Below are 23,999 nucleotides of genomic sequence, written 5' to 3' on the forward strand. Positions count from 1 at the left end.
GTGTGTGTATATATATATTATACTGTATATATATAAATGTTTATATGTGTGTACTTATGTACAGTATGTGTGTGTATATATATATTATACTGTATATATATATAAATGTTTATATGTGTGTACTTATGTACAGTATGTGTGTGTATATATATTATACTGTATATATATAAATGTTTATATGTGTGTACTTATGTACAGTATTTGTGTGTGTATATATATTATACTGTATATATATATAAATGTTTATATGTGTGTACTTATTTACAGTATGTGTGTGTATATATAAATGTTTATATGTGTGTACTTATGTACAGTATGTGTGTATATATATTATACTGTATATATATAAATGTTTATATGTGTGTACTTATGTACAGTATGTGTGTATATATATTATACTGTATATATATAAATGTTTATATGTGTGTACTTATGTACAGTATGAGTGTATATATATATTATACTGTATATATATAAATGTTTATATGTGTGTACTTATGTACAGTATATGTGTGTATATATATATTATACTGTATATATATAAATGTTTATATGTGTGTACTTATGTACAGTATGTGTGTATATATATAAATGTTTATATGTGTGTACTTATGTACAGTATGTGTGTATATATATAAATGTTTATATGTGTGTACTTATGTACAGTATGTGTGTATATATATATTATACTGTATATATATATAAATGTTTATATGTGTGTACTTATGTACAGTATGTGTGTATATATATATATATATTATACTGTATATATATAAATGTTTATATGTGTGTACTTATGTACAGTATGTGTGTGTATATATATATATTATACTGTATATATATAAATGTTTATATGTGTGTACTTATGTACAGTATGTGTGTGTATATATATTATGCTGTATATATATAAATGTTTATATGTGTGTACTTATGTACAGTATTTGTGTATATATATATTATACTGTATATATATAAATGTTTATATGTGTGTACTTATGTACAGTATGTGTGTATATATATTATACTGTATATATATATAAATGTTTATATGTGTGTACTTATTTACAGTATGTGTGTGTATATATAAATGTTTATATGTGTGTACTTATGTACAGTATGTGTGTATATATATTATACTGTATATATATAAATGTTTATATGTGTGTACTTATGTACAGTATGTGTGTATATATATTATACTGTATATATATAAATGTTTATATGTGTGTACTTATGTACAGTATGTGTGTATATATATATTATACTGTATATATATAAATGTTTATATGTGTGTACTTATGTACAGTATGTGTGTATATATATAAATGTTTATATGTGTGCACTTATGTACAGTATGTGTGTATATATATAAATGTTTATATGTGTGTACTTATGTACAGTATGTGTGTATATATATATTATACTGTATATATATAAATGTTTATATGTGTGTACTTATGTACAGTATGTGTGTATATATATAAATGTTTATATGTGTGTACTTATGTACAGTATGTGTGTATATATATAAATGTTTATATGTGTGTACTTATGTACAGTATGTGTGTATATATATTATACTGTAAATATATAAATGTTTATATGTGTGTACTTATGTACAGTATGTGTGTATATATATTATACTGTATATATATATAAATGTTTATATGTGTGTACTTATGTACAGTATGTGTGTATATATATTATACTGTATATATATAAATGTTTATATGTGTGTACTTATGTACAGTATGTGTGTATATATATTATACTGTATATATATAAATGTTTATATGTGTGTACTTATGTACAGTATGTGTGTATATATATAAATGTTTATATGTGTGTACTTATGTACAGTATGTGTGTATATATATAAATGTTTATATGTGTGTACTTATGTACAGTATGTGTGTATATATATAAATGTTTATATGTGTGTACTTATGTACAGTATGTGTGTATATATATATATATTATACTGTATATATATAAATGTTTATATGTGTGTACTTATGTACAGTATGTGTGTGTATATATATATTATACTGTATATATATAAATGTTTATATGTGTGTACTTATGTACAGTATGTGTGTATATATATAAATGTTTATATGTGTGTACTTATGTACAGTATGTGTGTATATATATAAATGTTTATATGTGTGTACTTATGTACAGTATGTGTGTATATATATATATTATACTGTATATATATAAATGTTTATATGTGTGTACTTATGTACAGTATGTGTGTATATATATATATTATACTGTATATATATAAATGTTTATATGTGTGTACTTATGTACAGTATGTGTGTGTATATATATATTATACTGTATATATATATAAATGTTTATATGTGTGTACTTATGTACAGTATGTGTGTGTATATATATTATACTGTATATATATAAATGTTTATATGTGTGTACTTATGTACAGTATTTGTGTGTGTATATATATTATACTGTATATATATAAATGTTTATATGTGTGTACTTATGTACAGTATGTGTGTGTATATATAAATGTTTATATGTGTGTACTTATGTACAGTATGTGTGTATATATATTATACTGTATATATATAAATGTTTATATGTGTGTACTTATGTACAGTATGTGTGTATATATATTATACTGTATATATATAAATGTTTATATGTGTGTACTTATGTACAGTATGTGTGTATATATATATATTATACTGTATATATATATAAATGTTTATATGTGTGTACTTATGTACAGTATGTGTGTATATATATAAATGTTTATATGTGTGTACTTATGTACAGTATGTGTGTATATATATATTATACTGTATATATATAAATGTTTATATGTGTGTACTTATGTACAGTATGTGTGTATATATATATTATACTGTATATATATAAATGTTTATATGTGTGTACTTATGTACAGTATGTGTGTATATATATATTATACTGTATATATATAAATGTTTATATGTGTGTACTTATGTACAGTATGTGTGTATATATATAAATGTTTATATGTGTGCACTTATGTACAGTATGTGTGTATATATATAAATGTTTATATGTGTGTACTTATGTACAGTATGTGTGTATATATATATTATACTGTATATATATAAATGTTTATATGTGTGTACTTATGTACAGTATGTGTGTATATATATAAATGTTTATATGTGTGTACTTATGTACAGTATGTGTGTATATATATAAATGTTTATATGTGTGTACTTATGTACAGTATGTGTGTATATATATAAATGTTTATATGTGTGTACTTATGTACAGTATGTGTGTATATATATATATATATATTATACTGTATATATATAAATGTTTATATGTGTGTACTTATGTACAGTATGTGTGTGTATATATATATTATACTGTATATATATAAATGTTTATATGTGTGTACTTATGTACAGTATGTGTGTATATATATAAATGTTTATATGTGTGTACTTATGTACAGTATGTGTGTATATATATAAATGTTTATATGTGTGTACTTATGTACAGTATGTGTGTATATATATATATTATACTGTATATATATAAATGTTTATATGTGTGTACTTATGTACAGTATGTGTGTATATATATATATTATACTGTATATATATAAATGTTTATATGTGTGTACTTATGTACAGTATGTGTGTGTATATATATATTATACTGTATATATATATAAATGTTTATATGTGTGTACTTATGTACAGTATGTGTGTGTATATATATATTATACTGTATATATATAAATGTTTATATGTGTGTACTTATGTACAGTATTTGTGTGTGTATATATATTATACTGTATATATATAAATGTTTATATGTGTGTACTTATGTACAGTATGTGTGTGTATATATAAATGTTTATATGTGTGTACTTATGTACAGTATGTGTGTATATATATTATACTGTATATATATAAATGTTTATATGTGTGTACTTATGTACAGTATGTGTGTGTGTGTGTATATATTATACTGTATATATATAAATGTTTATATGTGTGTACTTATGTACAGTATGTGTGTATATATATAAATGTTTATATGTGTGTACTTATGTACAGTATGTATGTATATATATAAATGTTTATATGTGTGTACTTATGTACAGTATGTGTGTATATATATAAATGTTTATATGTGTGTACTTATGTACAGTATGTGTGTATATATATAAATGTTTATATGTGTGTACTTATGTACAGTATGTGTGTATATATATATATATTATACTGTATATATATAAATGTTTATATGTGTGTACTTATGTACAGTATGTGTGTGTATATATATATTATACTGTATATATATAAATGTTTATATGTGTGTACTTATGTACAGTATGTGTGTATATATATAAATGTTTATATGTGTGTACTTATGTACAGTATGTGTGTATATATATAAATGTTTATATGTGTGTACTTATGTACAGTATGTGTGTATATATATATATTATACTGTATATATATAAATGTTTATATGTGTGTACTTATGTACAGTATGTGTGTGTATATATAAATGTTTATATGTGTGTACTTATGTACAGTATGTGTGTGTATATATATATTATACTGTATATATATATAAATGTTTATATGTGTGTACTTATGTACAGTATGTGTGTGTATATATAAATGTTTATATGTGTGTACTTATGTACAGTATGTGTGTGTATATATATATTATACTGTATATATATATAAATGTTTATATGTGTGTACTTATGTACAGTATGTGTGTATATATATAAATGTTTATATGTGTGTACTTATGTACAGTATGTGTGTGTATATATATATTATACTGTATATATATAAATGTTTATATGTGTGTACTTATGTACAGTATGTGTGTGTATATATATATTATACTGTATATATATATAAATGTTTATATGTGTGTACTTATGTACAGTATGTGTGTGTATATATATATTATACTGTATATATATAAATGTTTATATGTGTGTACTTATGTACAGTATGTGTGTGTATATATATATATTATACTGTATATATATATAAATGTTTATATGTGTGTACTTATGTACAGTATGTGTGTGTATATATATTATACTGTATATATATAAATGTTTATATGTGTGTACTTATGTACAGTATTTGTGTGTGTATATATATTATACTGTATATATATATAAATGTTTATATGTGTGTACTTATGTACAGTATGTGTGTGTATATATAAATGTTTATATGTGTGTACTTATGTACAGTATGTGTGTATATATATTATACTGTATATATATAAATGTTTATATGTGTGTACTTATGTACAGTATGTGTGTATATATATTATACTGTATATATATAAATGTTTATATGTGTGTACTTATGTACAGTATGTGTGTGTGTGTGTATATATTATACTGTATATATATAAATGTTTATATGTGTGTACTTATGTACAGTATGTGTGTATATATATAAATGTTTATATGTGTGTACTTATGTACAGTATGTGTGTATATATATAAATGTTTATATGTGTGTACTTATGTACAGTATGTGTGTATATATATAAATGTTTATATGTGTGTACTTATGTACAGTATGTGTGTATATATATATATTATACTGTATATATATAAATGTTTATATGTGTGTACTTATGTACAGTATGTGTGTGTATATATATATTATACTGTATATATATAAATGTTTATATGTGTGTACTTATGTACAGTATGTGTGTATATATATATATATTATACTGTATATATATAAATGTTTATATGTGTATACTTATGTACAGTATGTGTGTGTATATATATTATACTGTATATATATATAAATGTTTATATGTGTGCACTTATGTACAGTATGTGTGTATATATATAAATGTTTATATGTGTGTACTTATGTACAGTATGTGTGTATATATATATATATTATACTGTATATAAATAAATGTTTATATGTGTGTACTTATGTACAGTATGTGTGTATATATATAAATGTTTATATGTGTGTACTTATGTACAGTATGTGTGTATATATATATTATACTGTATATATATAAATGTTTATATGTGTGTACTTATGTACAGTATGTGTGTATATATATATTATACTGTATATATATAAATCTTTATATGTGTGTACTTATGTACAGTATGTGTGTATATATATTATACTGTATATATATAAATGTTTATATGTGTGTACTTATGTACAGTATGTGTGTGTATATATATAAATGTTTATATGTGTGTACTTATGTACAGTATGTGTGTATATATATTATACTGTATATATATAAATGTTTATATGTGTGTACTTATGTACAGTATGTGTGTATATATATTATACTGTATATATATAAATGTTTATATGTGTGTACTTATGTACAGTATGTGTGTATATATATTATACTGTATATATATAAATGTTTATATGTGTGTACTTATGTACAGTATGTGTGTATATATATAAATGTTTATATGTGTGTACTTATGTACAGTATGTGTGTATATATATATTATACTGTATATATATATAAATGTTTATATGTGTGTACTTATGTACAGTATGTGTGTATATATATATTATACTGTATATATATAAATGTTTATATGTGTGTACTTATGTACAGTATGTGTGTATATATATTATACTGTATATATATAAATGTTTATATGTGTGTACTTATGTACAGTATGTGTGTGTGTGTGTATATATTATACTGTATATATATAAATGTTTATATGTGTGTACTTATGTACAGTATGTGTGTATATATATAAATGTTTATATGTGTGTACTTATGTACAGTATGTGTGTATATATATAAATGTTTATATGTGTGTACTTATGTACAGTATGTGTGTATATATATAAATGTTTATATGTGTGTACTTATGTACAGTATGTGTGTATATATATATATTATACTGTATATATATAAATGTTTATATGTGTGTACTTATGTACAGTATGTGTGTGTATATATATATTATACTGTATATATATAAATGTTTATATGTGTGTACTTATGTACAGTATGTGTGTATATATATATATATATTATACTGTATATATATAAATGTTTATATGTGTATACTTATGTACAGTATGTGTGTATATATATTATACTGTATATATATAAATGTTTATATGTGTGCACTTATGTACAGTATGTGTGTATATATATAAATGTTTATATGTGTGTACTTATGTACAGTATGTGTGTATATATATATATATTATACTGTATATAAATAAATGTTTATATGTGTGTACTTATGTACAGTATGTGTGTATATATATAAATGTTTATATGTGTGTACTTATGTACAGTATGTGTGTATATATATATTATACTGTATATATATAAATGTTTATATGTGTGTACTTATGTACAGTATGTGTGTATATATATATTATACTGTATATATATAAATCTTTATATGTGTGTACTTATGTACAGTATGTGTGTATATATATTATACTGTATATATATAAATGTTTATATGTGTGTACTTATGTACAGTATGTGTGTGTATATATATAAATGTTTATATGTGTGTACTTATGTACAGTATGTGTGTATATATATTATACTGTATATATATAAATGTTTATATGTGTGTACTTATGTACAGTATGTGTGTATATATATTATACTGTATATATATAAATGTTTATATGTGTGTACTTATGTACAGTATGTGTGTATATATATTATACTGTATATATATAAATGTTTATATGTGTGTACTTATGTACAGTATGTGTGTATATATATAAATGTTTATATGTGTGTACTTATGTACAGTATGTGTGTATATATATATTATACTGTATATATATATAAATGTTTATATGTGTGTACTTATGTACAGTATGTGTGTATATATATATTATACTGTATATATATAAATGTTTATATGTGTGTACTTATGTACAGTATGTGTGTATATATATATTATACTGTATATATATAAATGTTTATATGTGTGTACTTATGTACAGTATGTGTGTGTATATATAAATGTTTATATGTGTGTACTTATGTACAGTATGTGTGTGTGTATATATATTATACTGTATATATATAAATGATTATATCTGTGTACTTATGTACAGTATGTGTATATATATATATTATACTGTATATATATAAATGTTTATATGTGTGTACTTATGTACAGTATGTGTGTGTATATATTATACTGTATATATATAAATGTTTATATGTGTGTACTTATGTACAGTATGTGCGTGTATATATATAAATGTTTATATGTGTGTACTTATGTACAGTATGTGTGTATATATATAAATGTTTATATGTGTGTACATATGTACAGTATGTGTGTGTATATATATATATTATACTATATATATATAAATGTTTATATGTGTGTACTTATGTACAGTATGTGTGTATATATATTATACTGTATATATATAAATGTTTATATGTGTGTACTTATGTACAGTATGTGTGTATATATATAAATGTTTATATGTGTGTACTTATGTACAGTATGTGTGTATATATATATTATACTGTATATATATATATATAAATGTTTATATGTGTGTACTTATGTACAGTATGTGTGTGTATATATATTACACTGTATATATATAAATGTTTATATGTGTGTACATATGTACAGTATGTGTGTGTATATATATATTATACTGTATATATATAAATGTTTATAAGTGTGTACTTATGTACAGTATGTGTGTATATATATATTATACTGTATATATATCAATGTTTATATGTGTGTACTTATGTACAGTATGTGTGTATATATATTATACTGTATATATATATAAATGTTTATATGTGTGTACTTATGTACAGTATGTGTGTGTATATATATTATACTGTATATATATAAATGTTTATATGTGTGTACTTATGTACAGTATGTGTGTGTATATATATATATTATACTGTATATATATAAATGTTTATATGTGTGTACTTATGTACAGTATGTGTGTATATATATTATACTGTATATATATATAAATGTTTATATGTGTGTACTTATGTACAGTATGTGTGTATATATAAATGTTTATATGTGTGTACTTATGTAAAGTATGTGTGTGTATATATATATATAAATGTTTATATGTGTGTACTTATGTACAGTATGCGTGTATATATATTATACTGTATATATATAAATGTTTATATGTGTGTACTTATGTACAGTATGTGTGTATATATATTATACTGTATATATATAAATGTTTATATGTGTGTACTTATGTACAGTATGTGTGTATATATATTATACTGTATATATATAAATGTTTATATGTGTGTACTTATGTACAGTATGTGTGTATATATATTATACTGTATATATATAAATGTTTATATGTGTGTACGTATGTACAGTATGTGTGTATATATATAAATGTTTATATGTGTGTACTTATGTACAGTATGTGTGTATATATATATTATACTGTATATATATATAAATGTTTATATGTGTGTACTTATGTACAGTATGTGTGTATATATATATATTATACTGTATATATATAAATGTTTATATGTGTGTACTTATGTACAGTATGTGTGTATATATATAAATGTTTATATGTGTGTACTTATGTACAGTATGTGTGTGTATATATATATTATACTGTATATATATATAAATGTTTATATGTGTGTACTTATGTACAGTATGTGTGTATATATATAAATGTTTATATGTGTGTACTTATGTACAGTATGTGTGTGTGTATATATATATTATACTGTATATATATAAATGTTTATATGTGTGTACTTATGTACAGTATGTGTGTATATATATATATTATATTGTATATATATAAATGTTTATATGTGTGTACTTATGTACAGTATGTGTGTATATATATAAATGTTTATATGTGTGTACTTATGTACAGTATGTGTGTATATATATATTATACTGTATATATATAAATGTTTATATGTGTGTACTTATGTACAGTATGTGTGTATATATATATATATTATATTGTATATATATAAATGTTTATATGTGTGTACTTATGTACAGTATGTGTGTGTGTATATATATTATACTGTATATATATAAATGTTTATATGTGTGCACTTATGTACAGTATGTGTGTATATATATAAATGTTTATATGTGTGTACTTATGTACAGTATGTGTGTGTATATATAAATGTTTATATGTGTGTATTATGTACAGTATGTGTGTATATATATAAATGTTTATATGTGTGTACTTATGTACAGTATGTGTGTATATATATTATACTGTATATATATAAATGTTTATATGTGTGTACTTATGTACAGTATGTGTGTATATATATTATACTGTATATATATAAATGTTTATATGTGTGTACTTATGTACAGTATGTGTGTATATATATATATTATACTGTATATATATATAAATGTTTATATGTGTGTACTTATGTACAGTATGTGTGTATATATATAAATGTTTATATGTGTGTACTTATGTACAGTATGTGTGTATATATATATTATACTGTATATATATAAATGTTTATATGTGTGTACTTATGTACAGTATGTGTGTATATATATATTATACTGTATATATATAAATGTTTATATGTGTGTACTTATGTACAGTATGTGTGTATATATATATTATACTGTATATATATAAATGTTTATATGTGTGTACTTATGTACAGTATGTGTGTATATATATATATATTATACTGTATATATATATAAATGTTTATATGTGTGTACTTATGTACAGTATGTGTGTGTATATATATTATACTGTATATATATAAATGTTTATATGTGTGTACTTATGTACAGTATGTGTGTGTATATATATATATTATACTGTATATATATAAATGTTTATATGTGTGTACTTATGTACAGTATGTGTGTATATATATTATACTGTATATATATATAAATGTTTATATGTGTGTACTTATGTACAGTATGTGTGTATATATAAATGTTTATATGTGTGTACTTATGTAAAGTATGTGTGTGTATATATATATATAAATGTTTATATGTGTGTACTTATGTACAGTATGCGTGTATATATATTATACTGTATATATATAAATGTTTATATGTGTGTACTTATGTACAGTATGTGTGTATATATATTATACTGTATATATATAAATGTTTATATGTGTGTACTTATGTACAGTATGTGTGTATATATATTATACTGTATATATATAAATGTTTATATGTGTGTACTTATGTACAGTATGTGTGTATATATATTATACTGTATATATATAAATGTTTATATGTGTGTACGTATGTACAGTATGTGTGTATATATATAAATGTTTATATGTGTGTACTTATGTACAGTATGTGTGTATATATATATTATACTGTATATATATATAAATGTTTATATGTGTGTACTTATGTACAGTATGTGTGTATATATATATATTATACTGTATATATATAAATGTTTATATGTGTGTACTTATGTACAGTATGTGTGTATATATATAAATGTTTATATGTGTGTACTTATGTACAGTATGTGTGTGTATATATATATTATACTGTATATATATATAAATGTTTATATGTGTGTACTTATGTACAGTATGTGTGTATATATATAAATGTTTATATGTGTGTACTTATGTACAGTATGTGTGTGTGTATATATATATTATACTGTATATATATAAATGTTTATATGTGTGTACTTATGTACAGTATGTGTGTATATATATATATTATATTGTATATATATAAATGTTTATATGTGTGTACTTATGTACAGTATGTGTGTATATATATAAATGTTTATATGTGTGTACTTATGTACAGTATGTGTGTATATATATATTATACTGTATATATATAAATGTTTATATGTGTGTACTTATGTACAGTATGTGTGTATATATATATATATTATATTGTATATATATAAATGTTTATATGTGTGTACTTATGTACAGTATGTGTGTGTGTATATATATTATACTGTATATATATAAATGTTTATATGTGTGCACTTATGTACAGTATGTGTGTATATATATAAATGTTTATATGTGTGTACTTATGTACAGTATGTGTGTGTATATATAAATGTTTATATGTGTGTATTATGTACAGTATGTGTGTATATATATAAATGTTTATATGTGTGTACTTATGTACAGTATGTGTGTATATATATTATACTGTATATATATAAATGTTTATATGTGTGTACTTATGTACAGTATGTGTGTATATATATTATACTGTATATATATAAATGTTTATATGTGTGTACTTATGTACAGTATGTGTGTATATATATATATTATACTGTATATATATATAAATGTTTATATGTGTGTACTTATGTACAGTATGTGTGTATATATATAAATGTTTATATGTGTGTACTTATGTACAGTATGTGTGTATATATATATTATACTGTATATATATAAATGTTTATATGTGTGTACTTATGTACAGTATGTGTGTATATATATATTATACTGTATATATATAAATGTTTATATGTGTGTACTTATGTACAGTATGTGTGTATATATATATTATACTGTATATATATAAATGTTTATATGTGTGTACTTATGTACAGTATGTGTGTATATATATATATATTATATTGTATATATATAAATGTTTATATGTGTGTACTTATGTACAGTATGTGTGTGTGTATATATATTATACTGTATATATATAAATGTTTATATGTGTGTACTTATGTACAGTATGTGTGTATATATATAAATGTTTATATGTGTGTACTTATGTACAGTATGTGTGTATATATATATTATACTGTATATATATAAATGTTTATATGTGTGTACTTATGTACAGTATGTGTGTATATATATAAATGTTTATATGTGTGTACTTATGTACAGTATGTGTGTATATATATATTATACTGTATATATATAAATGTTTATATGTGTGTACTTATGTACAGTATGTGTGTGTATATATAAATGTTTATATGTGTGTACTTATGTACAGTATGTGTGTATATATATAAATGTTTATATGTGTGTACTTATGTACAGTATGTGTGTATATATATTATACTGTATATATATAAATGTTTATATGTGTGTACTTATGTACAGTATGTGTGTATATATATAAATGTTTATATGTGTGTACTTATGTACAGTATGTGTGTATATATATATTATACTGTATATATATAAATGTTTATATGTGTGTACTTATGTACAGTATGTGTGTATATATATAAATGTTTATATGTGTGTACTTATGTACAGTATGTGTGTGTATATATATATTATACTGTATATATATAAATGTTTATATGTGTGTACTTATGTACAGTATGTGTGTGTATATATAAATGTTTATATGTGTGTACTTATGTACAGTATGTGTGTATATATATAAATGTTTATATGTGTGTACTTATGTACAGTATGTGTGTATATATATAAATGTTTATATGTGTGTACTTATGTACAGTATGTGTGTATATATATTATACTGTATATATATAAATGTTTATATGTGTGTACTTATGTACAGTATGTGTGTATATATATTATACTGTATATATATAAATGTTTATATGTGTGTACTTATGTACAGTATGTGTGTATATATATAAATGTTTATATGTGTGTACTTATGTACAGTATGTGTGTATATATATATTATACTGTATATATATAAATGTTTATATGTGTGTACTTATGTACAGTATGTGTGTATATATATATATATTATATTGTATATATATAAATGTTTATATGTGTGTACTTATGTACAGTATGTGTGTGTGTATATATATTATACTGTATATATATAAATGTTTATATGTGTGTACTTATGTACAGTATGTGTGTATATATATAAATGTTTATATGTGTGTACTTATGTACAGTATGTGTGTATATATATAAATGTTTATATGTGTGTACTTATGTACAGTATGTGTGTATATATATATTATACTGTATATATATAAATGTTTATATGTGTGTACTTATGTACAGTATGTGTGTATATATATAAATGTTTATATGTGTGTACTTATGTACAGTATGTGTGTATATATATATTATACTGTATATATATAAATGTTTATATGTGTGTACTTATGTACAGTATGTGTGTGTATATATAAATGTTTATATGTGTGTACTTATGTACAGTATGTGTGTGTATATATAAATGTTTATATGTGTGTACTTATGTACAGTATGTGTGTATATATATTATACTGTATATATATAAATGTTTATATGTGTGTACTTATGTACAGTATGTGTGTATATATATAAATGTTTATATGTGTGTACTTATGTACAGTATGTGTGTGTATATATAAATGTTTATATGTGTGTACTTATGTACAGTATGTGTGTATATATATAAATGTTTATATGTGTGTACTTATGTACAGTATGTGTGTATATATATATTATACTGTATATATATAAATGTTTATATGTGTGTACTTATGTACAGTATGTGTGTATATATATAAATGTTTATATGTGTGTACTTATGTACAGTATGTGTGTATATATATATTATACTGTATATATATAAATGTTTATATGTGTGTACTTATGTACAGTATGTGTGTGTATATATATTATACTGTATATATATAAATGTTTATATGTGTGTACTTATGTACAGTATGTGTGTGTATATATATAAATGTTTATATGTGTGTACATATGTACAGTATATATGTATTTACAGACAAATGATACACATATAAACACATAAATACACATAAGTGCATTGGATCCCTTTGCAGTCAATTCGAGGAAAACATATCAAAGCATATTTATTCAATATTCATATTTAATAAAGGTTTAAACTATGTATTTACTGTAAATAGTTCACATTCCAATGTTCTGCACATAGAAAAATATGTGCTATATATTTATAAATAGATATTCCTATATATACAGTATCGCACAAAAGTGACAACACCCCTCGCATTTGTGAAAATATTTTATTATATCTTTTCATGTGCAACACTGAAGAAATGACACTTTACTACAATGTAGAGTAGTGAGTGTACAGCCTGTATAACAGTGTAAATATTTTATTATATCTTTTCATGTGACAACACTGAAGAAATGACACTTTACTACAATGTAAAGTAGTGAGTATACAGCCTGTATAATAGTGTAACTATTTTATTATATCTTTTCATGTGACAACACTGAAGAAATGACACTTTACTACAATGTAAAGTAGTGAGTATACAGCCTGTATAACAGTGTAAATATTTATTATATCTTTTCATGTGACAGCACTGAAGAAATGACACTTTGTTACAATGTAAAGTAGTGAGTGTACAGCCTGTATAACAGTGTAAATATTTATTATATCTTTTCATGTGACAGCACTGAAGAAATGACACTTTACTACAATGTAAAGTAGTGAGTATACAGCCTGTATAACAGTGTAAATATTTTATTATATCTTTTCATGTGACAACACTGAAGAAATGACACTTTACTACAATGTAGAGTAGTGAGTGTACAGCCTGTATAACAGTGTAAATATTTTATTATATCTTTTCATGTGACAACACTGAAGAAATGACACTTTACTACAATGTAAAGTAGTGAGTATACAGCCTGTATAACAGTGTAAATATTTATTATATCTTTTCATGTGACAGCACTGAAGAAATGACACTTTGTTACAATGTAAAGTAGTGAGTGTACAGCCTGTATAACAGTGTAAATATTTATTATATCTTTTCATGTGACAGCACTGAAGAAATGACACTTTACTACAATGTAAAGTAGTGAGTATACAGCCTGTATAACAGTGTAAATATTTTATTATATCTTTTCATGTGACAACACTGAAGAAATGACACTTTGTTACAATGTAAAGTAGTGAGTGTACAGCCTGTATAACAGTGTAAATATTTATTATATCTTTTCATGTGACAGCACTGAAGAAATGACACTTTTCTGCAATGTAAAGTAGTGAGTGTACAGTCTGTATAACAGTGTAAATATTTATTATATCTTTTCATGTGACAACACTGAAGAAATGACACTTTTCTGCAATGTAAAGTAGTGAGTGTACAGCCTGTATAACAGTGTAAATATTTTATTATATCTTTTCATGTGACAACACTGAAGAAATTACACTTTACTACAATGTAAAGTAGTGAGTGTACAGTCTGTATAACAGTGTAAATATTTTATTATATCTTTTCATGTAACAACACTGAAGAAATTACACTTTACTACAATGTAAAGTAGTGAGTATACAGCCTGTATACCAGTGTATATATTTATTATATCTTTTCATGTGACAACACTGAAGAAATGACACTACAATGTAAAGTAGTGAGTGTACAGCCTGTATAACAGTGTATATATTTATTATATCTTTTCATGTGACAACACTGAAGAAATGACACTTTACTGCAATGTAAAGTAGTGAGTGTACAGTCTGTATAACAGTGTAAATATTTTATTATATCTTTTCATGTGACAACACTGAAGAAATGACACTTTACTACAATGTAAAGTAGTGAGTGTACAGTCTGTATAACAGTGTAAATATTTTATTATAGCTTTTCATGTGACAACACTGAAGAAATGACACTTTGTTACAATGTAAAGTAGTGAGTGTACAGCCTGTATAACAGTGTAAATATTTATTATATCTTTTCATGTGACAACACTGAAGAAATGACACTTTGTTACAATGTAAAGTAGTGAGTGTACAGCCTGTATAACAGTGTAAATATTTATTATATCTTTTCATGTGACAGCACTGAAGAAATGACACTTTTCTGCAATGTAAAGTAGTGAGTGTACAGTCTGTATAACAGTGTAAATATTTATTATATCTTTTCATGTGACAACACTGAAGAAATGACACTTTTCTGCAATGTAAAGTAGTGAGTGTACAGCCTGTATAACAGTGTAAATATTTTATTATATCTTTTCATGTGACAACACTGAAGAAATTACACTTTACTACAATGTAAAGTAGTGAGTGTACAGTCTGTATAACAGTGTAAATATTTTATTATATCTTTTCATGTAACAACACTGAAGAAATTACACTTTACTACAATGTAAAGTAGTGAGTATACAGCCTGTATACCAGTGTATATATTTATTATATCTTTTCATGTGACAACACTGAAGAAATGACACTACAATGTAAAGTAGTGAGTGTACAGCCTGTATAACAGTGTATATATTTATTATATCTTTTCATGTGACAACACTGAAGAAATGACACTTTACTGCAATGTAAAGTAGTGAGTGTACAGTCTGTATAACAGTGTAAATATTTTATTATATCTTTTCATGTGACAACACTGAAGAAATGACACTTTACTACAATGTAAAGTAGTGAGTGTACAGTCTGTATAACAGTGTAAATATTTTATTATATCTTTTCATGTGACAACACTGAAGAAATGGCACTTTGCTACAATGTAAAGTAGTGAGTGTACAGCCTGTATAACAGTGTAAATATTTATTATATCTTTTCATGTGACAACACTGAAGAAATGACACTTTACTGCAATGTAAAGTAGTGAGTGTACAGCCTGTATAACAGTGTAAATATTTATTATATCTTTTCATGTGACAACACTGAAGAAATGACACTTTTCTGCAATGTAAAGTAGTGAGTGTACAGCCTGTATAACAGTGTAAATTTGCTGTCCCCTCAACATAACTTAACACACAGCCATTAAAGGGACAGTCTACACCAGAATTTGTATTGTTTTAAAAGATAGATAATTTTAATACCCATTCCCCAGTTTTGCATTGTGACAGACCCTTCTGTCAGTACTGAAGGAGTTAACTGTGTTCCACTTTAAGAAGCTATTGTGTACTGTCATTAAAGTTAGTGATAAACAGTCCATTGTTTAATCACCCTCAGAGAGCAGACGCTAGGTGATAAGACAAGCCAAATGTGTTTTGTGTTTAAGTTGTTATCTGCCTAAGTAAAGTATGTGATTCTATTGTGGTCTGTCAAAGGGCGTGTTCCCTCCATGTAATGTACAACAGTCTTTCAACCCCCCCCCCCCCCCATCTGGGGTCAAACTTGTATAAATACTAGGCATCTAGACTTTAATAAATGACATTCTGTTTTAAACCTGAAAACTGGCTGGGTTGTGAATAGCTGATTCCCTATGCAGGACATTGTTCATCTGGTGTTAACCCTTGGTATCCTGTTGGTACCGTAACATGCATAACCAACACAGTTATATAAATACACTTTATACCTCTGTGATTATCTTGTATCTAAGTCTCTGCAAACTGCCCCCTTTTTTCAGTTCTTTTGACAGACATGCATTTTAGCCAATCAGTGCTGGCTCCCTGGAACTTCACGTGCGTGAGCACAGTGTTATCTATATGACACACATGAACTAACACCCTCTAGTGGTGAAAAACTGTTAAAATGCCCTGAGAGGAGAGGCAGCCTTCAAGGGCTTAGAAATTAGTATATGATCCTTCTAGGTTTAGCTTTCAACTAAGAATACCAAGAGAACAAAGCAAAATTGGTGATAAAAAAGTAATTTAGAAGATTGTTTAAAATGACATTCCCTATCTGAATCATGAAAGCTTATTTTGGATTAGACTGTCCCTTTAATGTCTAAACCAAAGTGAGTACACCCCAAAGTGAAAATGTCCAAATTGGGCCCAAAGTGTCAATATTTTGTGTGGCCACCATTATTTTCCCGCACTGCCTTAATCCTCTTGGGCATGGAGTTCACCAGAGCTTTACAGGTTGCCACTGGAGTCCTCTTCCACTCCTCCATGACGACATCACGGAGCTGGTGGATGTTAGAGACTTTGTGCTCCCCCACCTTCCATTTGAGGATACCCCACCTTCCATTTGAGGATACCCCACAGATGCTCAATAGGGTTTAGGTATTGAGACATGCTTGGCCAGTCCATCACCTTTACCCTCAGCTTCTTTAGCAAGGCAGTGGTTGTCTTGGAGGTGTGTTTGGGGTCGTTATCATGTTGGAATACTGCCCTGCGGCCCAGTCTCTGAAGGCAGGGGATCATGCTCTGCTTCAGTATGTCACAGTACATGTTGGCATTAATGGTTCCCTCAATGAACTGTAGCTCCCCAGTGCTGGCAGCACTCATGCAGGCCCAGACCATAACACTCCCACCAAAATGCTTGACTGTAGGCAAGACATACTTGTCTTTGTACCCCTCACCTTGTTGCTGCCACAAACGCTTGACATCATCTGAACCAAATAAGTTTATCTTGGTCTCATCGGACACAGTTCCAGTAATCCATGTGCTTAGTCTGCTTGTTTTCAGCAAACTGTTTGTGGGCTTTCTTGTGCATAATCTTTAGAAGAGGCTTCCTTCTGGGACGACAGCCATGCAGACCAATTTCATGCAGTGTGCGGCGTATGGTCTGAGCGCTGACAGGCTGACCACACATCCCTTCAACCTCTGCAGCAATGCTGGCAGCACCCATACGTCTATTTCCCAAAGACAACCTCTGGATATGAGGCTGAGCATGTGCACTCATTTTCTTTGGTCAACCATGGCAAGGCCTGTTCTGAGTGGAACCTGTCCTGTGAAACCGCTGTATGGTCTTGCCCACCGTGCTACAGCTCAGTTTCAGGGTCTTGGCAATCTTCTTATAGTCTAGGCCATCTTTATGTAGATTCTCAGAGAGTTCTTTGCCATGAGGTGCCATTGTCGAACTTCCAGTGACCAGTACGAGAGAGTGTGAGAGTGATAACACCAAATTTAACACACCTGCTCCCCATTCACACCTGAGACCTTATAACACTAACGAGTCACATGACACCGGGGAAGGAAAATAGCTAATTGGGCCCAATATGGACATTTCCACTTAGGGGTGTACTCACTTTTGTTGCCAACAGTTTAGACATTAATGGCTGTGTGTTGAGTTATTTTGAGGGTACAGCAAATTTACACTGTTATACAGGCTGTACACTCACTACTTTACATTGTAGCAAAGTGTCATTTCTTCAGTGTTGTCACATGAAAAGATATAATAAAATATTTACACTGTTATACAGGCTGTACACTCACTACTTTACATTGTAGTAAAGTGTCATTTCTTCAGTGTTGTCACATGAAAAGATATAATAAATATTTACACTGTTATACAGGCTGTACACTCACTACTTTACATTGTAGCAAAGTGTCATTTCTTCCCTGTTGTCACATGAAAAAATATATTAAAATATTTACAAAAATGTGAGGGGTGTACTCACTTTTGTGAGATACTGTATATATCTGTATATATCGATACCTATATATAATCATGTATTTATATAGGTATAAATATATATTGTACCAAAATAACATCAAATATATGTAGAAATATGTATTTATGAATAAATAGAACATTATGCTATGTGAAGAACATTGCAATGTGAAATATTCATATTTTCATGTTGGGTTAGCGCACTTGAGAATATGTGATCGGGTTGGCATGCAAGTACGGTGTTAGTTTTTTCCCCACTTTTTTCTCCATTGACTTCTATGGGGGGATACTTTATTGCGCAAGGGATATTGGAAGTTTGTTTTTTTTACGCACATTGGATCACTGTGCAAGCAAAAAAGGTTTACTTTCAAGTTGTAATACAAGCGCAACCCAACGCGCAAAAAATCTTACTTTTAGCTCAGTTAGCTCAAGAGAGTCTGGCCTCTATTTATGAAAGGTCTTGCATCCGCAAGACCTCTCTGAATGCGGAGAGCAATACACTCTCCGTATTCAGCAGTGCACCAGCAGCTCACAAGAGCTGTTGGTGCAACGCCGCCCCCTGCTGACTCGCGGCCAATCGGCCGCCAGCAGGGAGGTGTCAATAAACCTGATCATATTCGATCGGGTTGAATTACGGCGATTCCTGTCCACCTGCTCAGAGCAGGCGGACAGGGTTATGGAGCAGCGAGTCTGAAGACTCGCCAGAAACACGGGCCATCAAGCTCTATTCGGAGCTTGATAGATAGGCATCTAATTGCTAAATAGTGCTCCACTCACAATGTAGCCCTGAATCTGCAAGAGGTCTATTCTTTTGTCATATCTTATAACTTTTGTATTATATGGACAGATTTCTCTACTTCCAAGCTAAAGTGCTTGAAAAAAATAAGTTGTTCTCTCTGCATAAAAACAAGAAGAAAGTAGTTGCAAACCTGCGTAGGAGAGAAGTGTTTTGAAGATAAATACATGGAACAATAAATGGAAACAACAACTTTGAAAATAGAATATATTGTTCTGGATAATTCAATAAAAACTCGGAGATGGGAAAAAAAATTAAACCATCTTTAAGAAATGATTTAATTTTGAATCCCTAGAGCTTGATGTGCAATTAATTTTGTGCGTTTGTCTGTAAACCGGTTGTTCCCACGCAGACCCTAACTTTGAAACTGTGATTAGAGGAATCGAAGCCATGGAAATGCTGCAGTATCAATCATTAAGAGAGATACTAACACTTCTTCATACACATATAGGTTTTCTGAGTAATAGTAACTACAAAAAGGTAACAGAGATCATTAAGAGAGATACTAACACTTCTTCATACACATATAGGTTTTCTGAGTAATAGTAACTACAAAAAGGTAACAGAGATCATTAAGAGAGATACTAACACTTCTTCATACACATATAGGTTTTCTGAGTAATAGTAACTACAAAAAGGTAACAGAGATCATTAAGAGAGATACTAACACTTCTTCATACACATATAGGTTTTCTGAGTAATAGTAACTACAAAAAGGTAACAGAGATCATTAAAGGGACAGTCTAGGTCAAAATAAACTTTCATGATTCAGATAGAGCATGTAATTTTAAACAATTTTCCAATTTACTTTTATCACCAATTTTGCTTTGTTCTCTTGGTATTCTTAGTTGAAAGCTTAACTTAGGAGGTTCATATGCTATTTTCTTTGACCTTGAAGCCCACCTCTTTCAGATTGCATTTTAACAGTTTTTCACCACTAGAGGGTGTTAGTTCACGTATTTCATATAGATAACACTGTGCTCGTGCACGAGAAGTTATCTGGGAGCAGGCACTGATTGACTAGACTGCAAGTCTGTCAAAAGAACTGAAAAAAGGGGCAGTTTGCAGAGGCTTAGATACAAGATAATCACAGAGGTTAAAAGTATATTATTATAACTGTGTTAGTTAAGCCAAACTGGGAAATGGGTAATAAAGGGATTATCTATCTTTTAAAACAATAAAAATTCTGGTGTAGACTGTCCCTTTAAGAGAGATACTAACACTTCTTCATACACATAAAGGTTTTATGAGTAATAGTAACTACAAAAAGGTAACAGAGATCATTAAGAGAGATACTAACACTTCTTCATACACATATAGGTTTTCTGAGTAATAGTAACTACAAAAAGGTAACAAAGATCATTAAGAGATATACTAACACTTCTTCATACACATATAGGTTTTCTGAGTAATAGTAACTACAAAAAGGTAACAAAGATCATTAAGAGATATACTAACACTTCTTCATACACATATAGGTTTTCTGAGTAATAGTAACTACAAAAAGGTAACAAAGATCATTAAGAGATACTAACACTTCTTCATACACATATAGGTTTTCTGAGTAATAGTAACTACAAAAAGGTAACAGAGACAAGAGCAAATTAAAAATGCCAGCGTCACGTTCACCTATACCAAGCTATGTTCTACAGAATCAATAAACACTCCACTAGTATTGACCGCTGGACTTCAGAGCTCAATCTGCACAGATATAATTACATTGAAAAATGAAAAGAAATAAATGAATTTATATTAAATCTAATGAGCTTATTCAAAGCAGAACTTTATTAAACAAAAATCCATTAGAATATTAATGTTTAAATAACATTGAATCTGTATATGTGACATTTTAAGTCTTAGAAATTGCAGTCTAGAAAGAATATTTTTTTTTCAGATGTTAAAGGACAAAGGTAATTAGAAAGAGGACTAGATACATGAAATGTCTTATGAGTAATGGCACATGATAATATATCAGGTAATTAAATGGATATTAAAGTCATTTTTTATTTCTGAATCATAAATTAATGACACCATTGCAAAAGATGTGCATACAAAACGTTCATGTCCAGGGACACACTCTTTGAAAAGCTTTTAGTGCATGTTTATTTTATTATAGGGTCAATTCCAGTCATTCTTTTTATTGACTGTTTATCAGCTCCCAACATGTGTTTCTCGAGATTAGGGAGATCCCAGTGCAAATGATGACACAGTTTCCATAATGGGAGAATATTGGATCCAAGTGGATAGTGGAAAAATCACCTCATTAGATGCATGGGCAGGTTCCAGACCAAGGGCTAGATTACAATTGGCGCACTCATTTTATTTTCGCTCACACAATGGGCGAGATTACATATACGGTGCAAGCTTCAGCGTAACTGCTGAAACCCACACCACCCGTAATTTCACCTCGCACATCAAGGTATTAAATAACCCCGCCGGCAGTTCATAAAGTGCTGTAAGTCGGATAAACTAGCGATGTCCAGAAATGTGCGTAAATACACATTTCTGGAGTTGCCTAATTTACGGCACTTTAGAAACTGCCGGCGCCTAAGAAAAAAAAAAAAGTAAAATCTCCCTTAAAAGTCTAACATGACTCCCAAAAATAAACCGACACGTCAAACCCCCTATAACCGCCATCAAACCCACATTGCAACTAATAATAAAAGTATTAACTCATGAAACCGACAACCCCCACAATGCAATATACCTAATTAAACTATTAACCCCTAATCTGCAATTCACCCACGTCGAGATCTACCTAATAAAACTATTAACCCCTAATCCACCATTAACCCACATCGCAATAAACCTAATAAAACTATTAACCCCTAATCCACCATTAACCCACATCGCAATAAAGCTAATAAAACTATTAACCCCTAATCCACCATTAACCCA

This window comes from Bombina bombina, chromosome 8, assembly GCF_027579735.1.
Source record: "Bombina bombina isolate aBomBom1 chromosome 8, aBomBom1.pri, whole genome shotgun sequence".
Lineage (NCBI taxonomy): Eukaryota > Metazoa > Chordata > Amphibia > Anura > Bombinatoridae > Bombina > Bombina bombina.